Genomic DNA, 6,000 nt, shown 5'->3' on the forward strand with positions numbered 1-6,000 from the left:
GGCCTGTGTCTCTTCTGGCCCACATGAACCCTGTTTCTGGGACTGGGACCTCAGAGTATCTCAAGCCTGGGCTGGGCTCCCTGATGTCAGCAATACCAGAGCCACAGGAGGGACAAGGCTTTGTGGCTCATGGCTGCAGATCATCTGGCTCTGTGCAGGGCTCCAAGTAGCTTAACCTTGCCCAGAGAAGTTGGCTGTTGGTGTGTCTGTTTTTGTCATTGTGCTCAGTCTTGTTGCTTTATGTCCCTGCATAGCTGGGAAGCCCATAGTTCCCAGATGGGGCCTCTTTTACCTTTGACCTAATGGTTGAGAGGGTCAAAGCTGGGTGAGCTCTTAGAAATCATCTGTGCCAGGCAACGCCTGTGGCTCAGTCGGTAGGGCGCCGGCCCCATATACCAAGGGTGACAGGTTCCAACCTGTCCCTGGCCAAACTGCAACAACAACAAAAATATTTGGGCGTTGTGGAAGGCACCTGTAGTCCCAGCTACTCGGGAGGCTGATGCAAGAGAATTTTCCCTAAGCCCAGGAGTTGGAGGTTGCTGTGAGCTGTGACACCACAGCACTCTACTGAGGGCGACAAAGTGAGACTGTGTCTCAGAAAGAAAGAAGGAAAGAAAGGAAGGAAGGGAGGGAGGGAAAGAAATCGTCTGTGCCAACCCCTTCCTTTCACAGGTAAAGAAACTGAAACTCCACAAGTTTGATTTAGCTGAAAGTTATAATGCTGGCGATTAGAAATTCAGGCTTCTCTTGGGCGGCGCTTGTGGCTCAGAGGAGTAGGGCCCCAGCCCGATATGCCAGAGGTGGTGGGTTCAAACCCAGCCCCGGCCAAAAACTAAAAAGAAAAAAAAAAAAAAGAAATTCAGGCTTCTTGCCTCCCAGCCCAAAGCACTCTCTAATCTACCTTTCCCTGGAAGAAGTGACAATAGTGTTGCCACTTGGCTTCTTCCTCCTTTTCTGGTACCATAGCTTGATACTTTTTCCCCTGTGAAAATAGTTATGTTGTTTTTGTTCTGTGTAGATCAGTGGTTCTCAACCTTCCTAATGCCACAACCCTTTAATATAGTTCCTCATGTTGTGGTGACCCCCAACCATAAAATTATTTTCGGGGTGACCACAACATGAGGAACTGTATTAAAGGGTCATAGCATTAGGAAGGCTGAGAACCACTGGTATAAATAACATGGGTCATTGGAGGGAAAACAAACCATCAATACGTCACCCACAGCCATTAGAGTTGACTGTCAGGATGTTGGTGGCACCACTGCCTTCACGTGTGTTTCTCCACATGAAGAGACACATACAATCTCATGTGGGTTCAATAGCACATGTGTATGGTGCTTGCTACAGGCAGTCATCATTGTCACCTCCCCAACCTGAGTCTCATGTTTACTCAGTGTACCTGCCCACACCTTCCCCCGTGCCCTTCAATTCATATGGCCATACAGGGGTCTGTTGTCACTGTTCTTGTGTACTTTGTCTTAGTGACCTTGTTCATTACTGGCAACTGCACGCATGACTCTGGACTCAGAGTGTGACTTTCTCAGGTTGAGTCTCAGGAGTGGGATTGTAGGGACACTCAGGGATTTTTTTTTTTTTTTTTGTGGTTTTTGGCCGGGGCTGGGTTTGAACCCGCCACCTCCGGCATATGGGACCGGCGCCCTACTCCTTGAGCCACAGGCGCCGCCCGCTTGTTTGTTTGTTTTTTTGAGATAGAGTCTCAGTTGGTCACCCTGGGTAGAGTGTCCTGGTGTCATGGCTCACAGCAACCTCAAAGTCCTGGGCTCAAGCGATCCTGCCTCAGCCTCCTGAGTAGCTGGGACTACAAGCACATGTCACAATGCCCAGCTGGGTTTTGTATTTTCAGTTGAGATGGGGTTTTGCTCTTGCTCAGGCTGGTCTTGAACTCCTGAACTAAAGGGATCCTCTCACCTCTGCCTCCCAGGATGCTGGCATTATAGGTGGGGAGCCACTATGCCCAGTCCCTGATGCTCAGGGATTTAAAACACAAGTTCCCTTTACCCCTAATTAGTCTACTGCTAATGTGACTTTGTATCTCAGGGCAACGTGGTTGAAGGCTTGAGTAGTCACATATGTCTTTTTTTTTTTTTTTTAAGAGACAGAGTCTCACTTTATCATCCTCGGTAGAGTGCTGTGGCGTCACACAGCTCACAGTAACCTCCAACTCCTGGGCTTAGGCCATTCTCTTGCCTCATCCTCCCAAGTAGCTGAGACTACAGGCGCCTGCCAGAACACCCGGCTATTTTTTTGTTGCAGTTTGGCCGGGGCCAGGTTTGAACCCACCACCCTCGCCTCCTGAGTAGCTGGGACTATAGGCCCTCAGTATATGGGGCCAGCGCCCTACCCACTGAGCCACAGGCGCCGCCCATGTCTGTCTTTTTCTTCATAGCTTTTGGGAGTCTGGTTTTGCTTAGAACCACAGGGGTGCCACCTGTGGCTCAGTGAGTAGGGCGCCAGCCCCATATACCGAGGGTGCGGGTTCAAATCCTGGCCAAACTGCACCAACAACAAAATAGCCAGGCGTTGTGGCAGGCGCCTGTAGTCCCAGCTACTCGGGTGGCTGAGGCAAGAGAATTGCCTAAGCCCAAGAGCTGGAGGTTGCAGTGAGCTGTGATGCTATGGCACTCTACCGAGGGCGATAAAGTGAGACTCTGTCTCTACAAAAAAAAAGAAAGAAAAAAAGAACAGTTTTCTGAGTGCCCAGGTTGTACTTGTATATATATCACCCAGCTTTTTTAGATACTAACGTCTTCTATAGCTACTTCAGATCTTTCTTTGTTATAGAATTTTCATTATAGGGTGGCACCTGTGGCTCAGTGAGTGGGTCCATATACTCAGGGTGGCTTGTTCAAACCCGGCTCCAGCCAAACTGCAACAAAAAATAGCTGGGCATTGTGGCAGGTGCCTGTAGTCCCAGCTACTCAGGAGGCTGAGGCGAGAGAATCGCCTAAGCCCAAGAGCTGGAGGTTGCTGTGAGCTGTGACGCCACAGCACTCTACCAAGGGTGACAAAGTGAAACTCTGTCTCTAAAAAAGAAAAAATAAATTATTATGTGAACGCTGCACTGCAGACAAGAAAACTCACCATATTTTTCAGTGTATAATACTCTCCCATGTATGATGTGCACATATATTTTTGGCCCAAACTTTCAGGAAAATGCCCCTCAAGAAAGTGGTCCGCTCTTGGCTGGAAGAGACATATCTGGGGAGATCTGATGCTCCTCTGGTAAATGTGCAGATAGCACGGTCCTCCTGCAGCCACCTGCTCTGTGAAGGCTGCTCCTTCTTCCTCTCCTGGGAAGCCATGGCAGAGATGACCATGTGAGCAGCAGGGCAGGAGCTTCTGAGGTTGCTCAGCTCCAGGGCAGCCAGGTGAATCCCTGGGACCTGCATGGAGCTGCCAGTCCTCTCCTATCTCCACATAGTTAGGCCTCAGGCCTCAGTCCTTGCCCTGCATAATTACAGCCTGCCTCACCAGCCCTATTAGTGCCCACTGCTCTGTCACTTGACCTTGGTGCTTGGCAGATGCCATTCCAGCTAGATGCTTTCAACTGGAACACTGTGTGCCCAGCAGGCCCAGTTGGGAGGTTGCAGCCCCAGAAGGCTGGCTGGGCTTCACCACTCCCAAGTCATGCTACCCATGAACAAAGTGCATCCTTTTTTTTTTCTTTTTTGAGACAGAGCCTCAAGCTGTCACCCTGGGTAGAGTGCTGTGGCATCACAGCTCATAGCAACCTCCAACTCTTGGGCTTAAGCGATTCTCTTGCCTCAGCCTCCCGAGTAGCTGGGACTACAGGCACCCGCCACCACGCCTGGCTATTTTTTTTGGTTGTAGTTGTCATCGTTGTTTGGCAGACCCAGGCTGGGTTTTTTTTTTTTTTTTTTTTTTTGTAGAGACAGAGTCTCACTGTACCGCCCTCGGTAGAGTGCCGTGGCGTCACACGGCTCACAGCAACCTCTAACTCTTGGGCTTACGCGATTCTCTTGCCTCAGCCTCCCGAGCAGCTAGGACTACAGGCGTCTGCCACAACGCCCGGCTATTTTTTTTGTTGCAGTTTGGCCCGGGCTGGGTTTGAACCCGCCACCCTCGGCATATGGGGCCGGCGCCCTACTCACTGAGCCACAGGCCCTGCCCCCAGGCTGGGTTTGAACCTGCCAGCTCAGGTGTATGTGGCCCGCACCCTAGCTGCTGAGTTACAGGTGCCGAGCCTGTCTGTTTCTCTTTGGAACTGCTGACTTCTTGTTTAACTTCTGCCTCTTCCTGGCCCCCCTTGACTTCCACTAGGGCCTTGGCTAGGGTGTCTGCACCACCACTATCTCAGCCAGCTAAGGTCTCTTTCTTTGAGAGACATGTAACCTAACATATTGGAACCACCATATAGCTTTAGGTCTGTCTCCCTCACAGCCGTTTCCTGCACGTGGGTACACACATGAGTAATGTGCCTGCTTCCTGCCTTGTGTGTTCACTTTCTGTACATGTACACACTGTGCAGACTAGATTAGTGGCAGATTTTCCCTGTCCCCCATGCTCCTGTGCGTGCTTAGGTGGGGGGCGCTTCACATTTCAACCTAACTAGAAGTTGCCAAATCCCTTGCCAAAGTGGTTGCTGAAATTATTGCCCCTTATAGTTCCTGTGGCACCATGCTGTCACCTGCACTTGGTGTCATCACAGGATTTATCATCGGCTCATCTCATGGGAGTGACCTAGAAGTTAATTTTGTTCTCCTTTGCCTTTTTCAGCTTAAAATCAAGGTTGGCCAAAAAAAAATTAAAAATAGAACTACCATATGGGCTCAGTGCCTGTAGCTCAGTGGTTAGGGTGCCAGCCATATGCACCAGGGTTGGTGGGCTCAAACCCAGCCCAGGCCTGCTAAACAACGACAATAACAAAATAAAAATAGCCAGGCGGGGGCGGCGCCTGTGGCTCAGTGAGCAGGGCGCCGGCCCCATATGCCAAGGGTGGCGGGTTCAAACCCAGCCCCGGCCAAACTGCAACAACAAAAAAAATAGCCGGGCGTTGTGGCGGGCGCCTGTAGTCCCAACTACTGGAAGGCTGAGGCAAGAGAATCACTTGAACACAAGAGTTTGAGGTTGCTGTGAGCTGTGACGTCACAGCACTCTACTGAGGATGGCATAATGAAACTGTCACCCCCCCAAAAAAAAATAATTCCAGGAACTGAGTCAATCACAGACTTACAAGCCCATCTTATCCCTGTTAACCAATGGCATTTATAAGTGAATAGGCCTCAGTATACCTCATTTTTTTCTTGAGACAAGAGTCTTATTCTGTCACCCTGGGTAGAGTACTGTGGTGTCATATTCCATAGCAACCTCAAACTCTTGGGTTCCAGCACTCCTCCTGCCTCAGCCTTCTGAGTAGCTGAGATTACAGCTGCCCACCACAATGCCTGGCTAGTTCTTCTTCTTTCTTCTTCACAGACTCTCACTCTGTCACCCTTGGTAGAGTGCTATGGCGTCATGGCTCACAGCAAGCTCAAACTCTTGGGCTTAAAGGACTCTCTTCCCTCAGTCTCCCAAGAAGCTGGGACTACAGGTGTCCGCCACAACACCTGGCCATTTTTCCTTTCTTGTTTTAGTTGTCATTGTTGTTTTAGCTGGCCCAGCCAGTTGGAACCTGCCACTCTGGATGCATGTGGCCAGTGCCCTACCCACTGAGCTATAGGTGCCGCCCTAGGTATTCTATTTTTAGTAGAGACAGGGTCTTGCTGTTGCTCAGGCTGTTCTCAAACTCCTGGCCTCAAGCAATCCTCTTGCCTCAACTTCCCAAAGTGCTAGGATTAATAGGCATGAACCACTGCACCTGGCACGTCCTAATTTTGTCATCAAAAATCTGCTTGTATGGCTTGGTGCCTGTGGCTCAAGGGGCTAAGGTGCCAGCCACATACAACTGAGCTGGTGGGTTCAAATCCAGCCCGGGCCTGCCAAACAACAATGACGGCTGCAACCAAAAAATAGCTGGGC

The sequence above is a fragment of the Nycticebus coucang genome, chromosome X (genome assembly GCF_027406575.1).
Source record: "Nycticebus coucang isolate mNycCou1 chromosome X, mNycCou1.pri, whole genome shotgun sequence".
NCBI classification, from domain to species: Eukaryota; Metazoa; Chordata; class Mammalia; order Primates; family Lorisidae; genus Nycticebus; species Nycticebus coucang.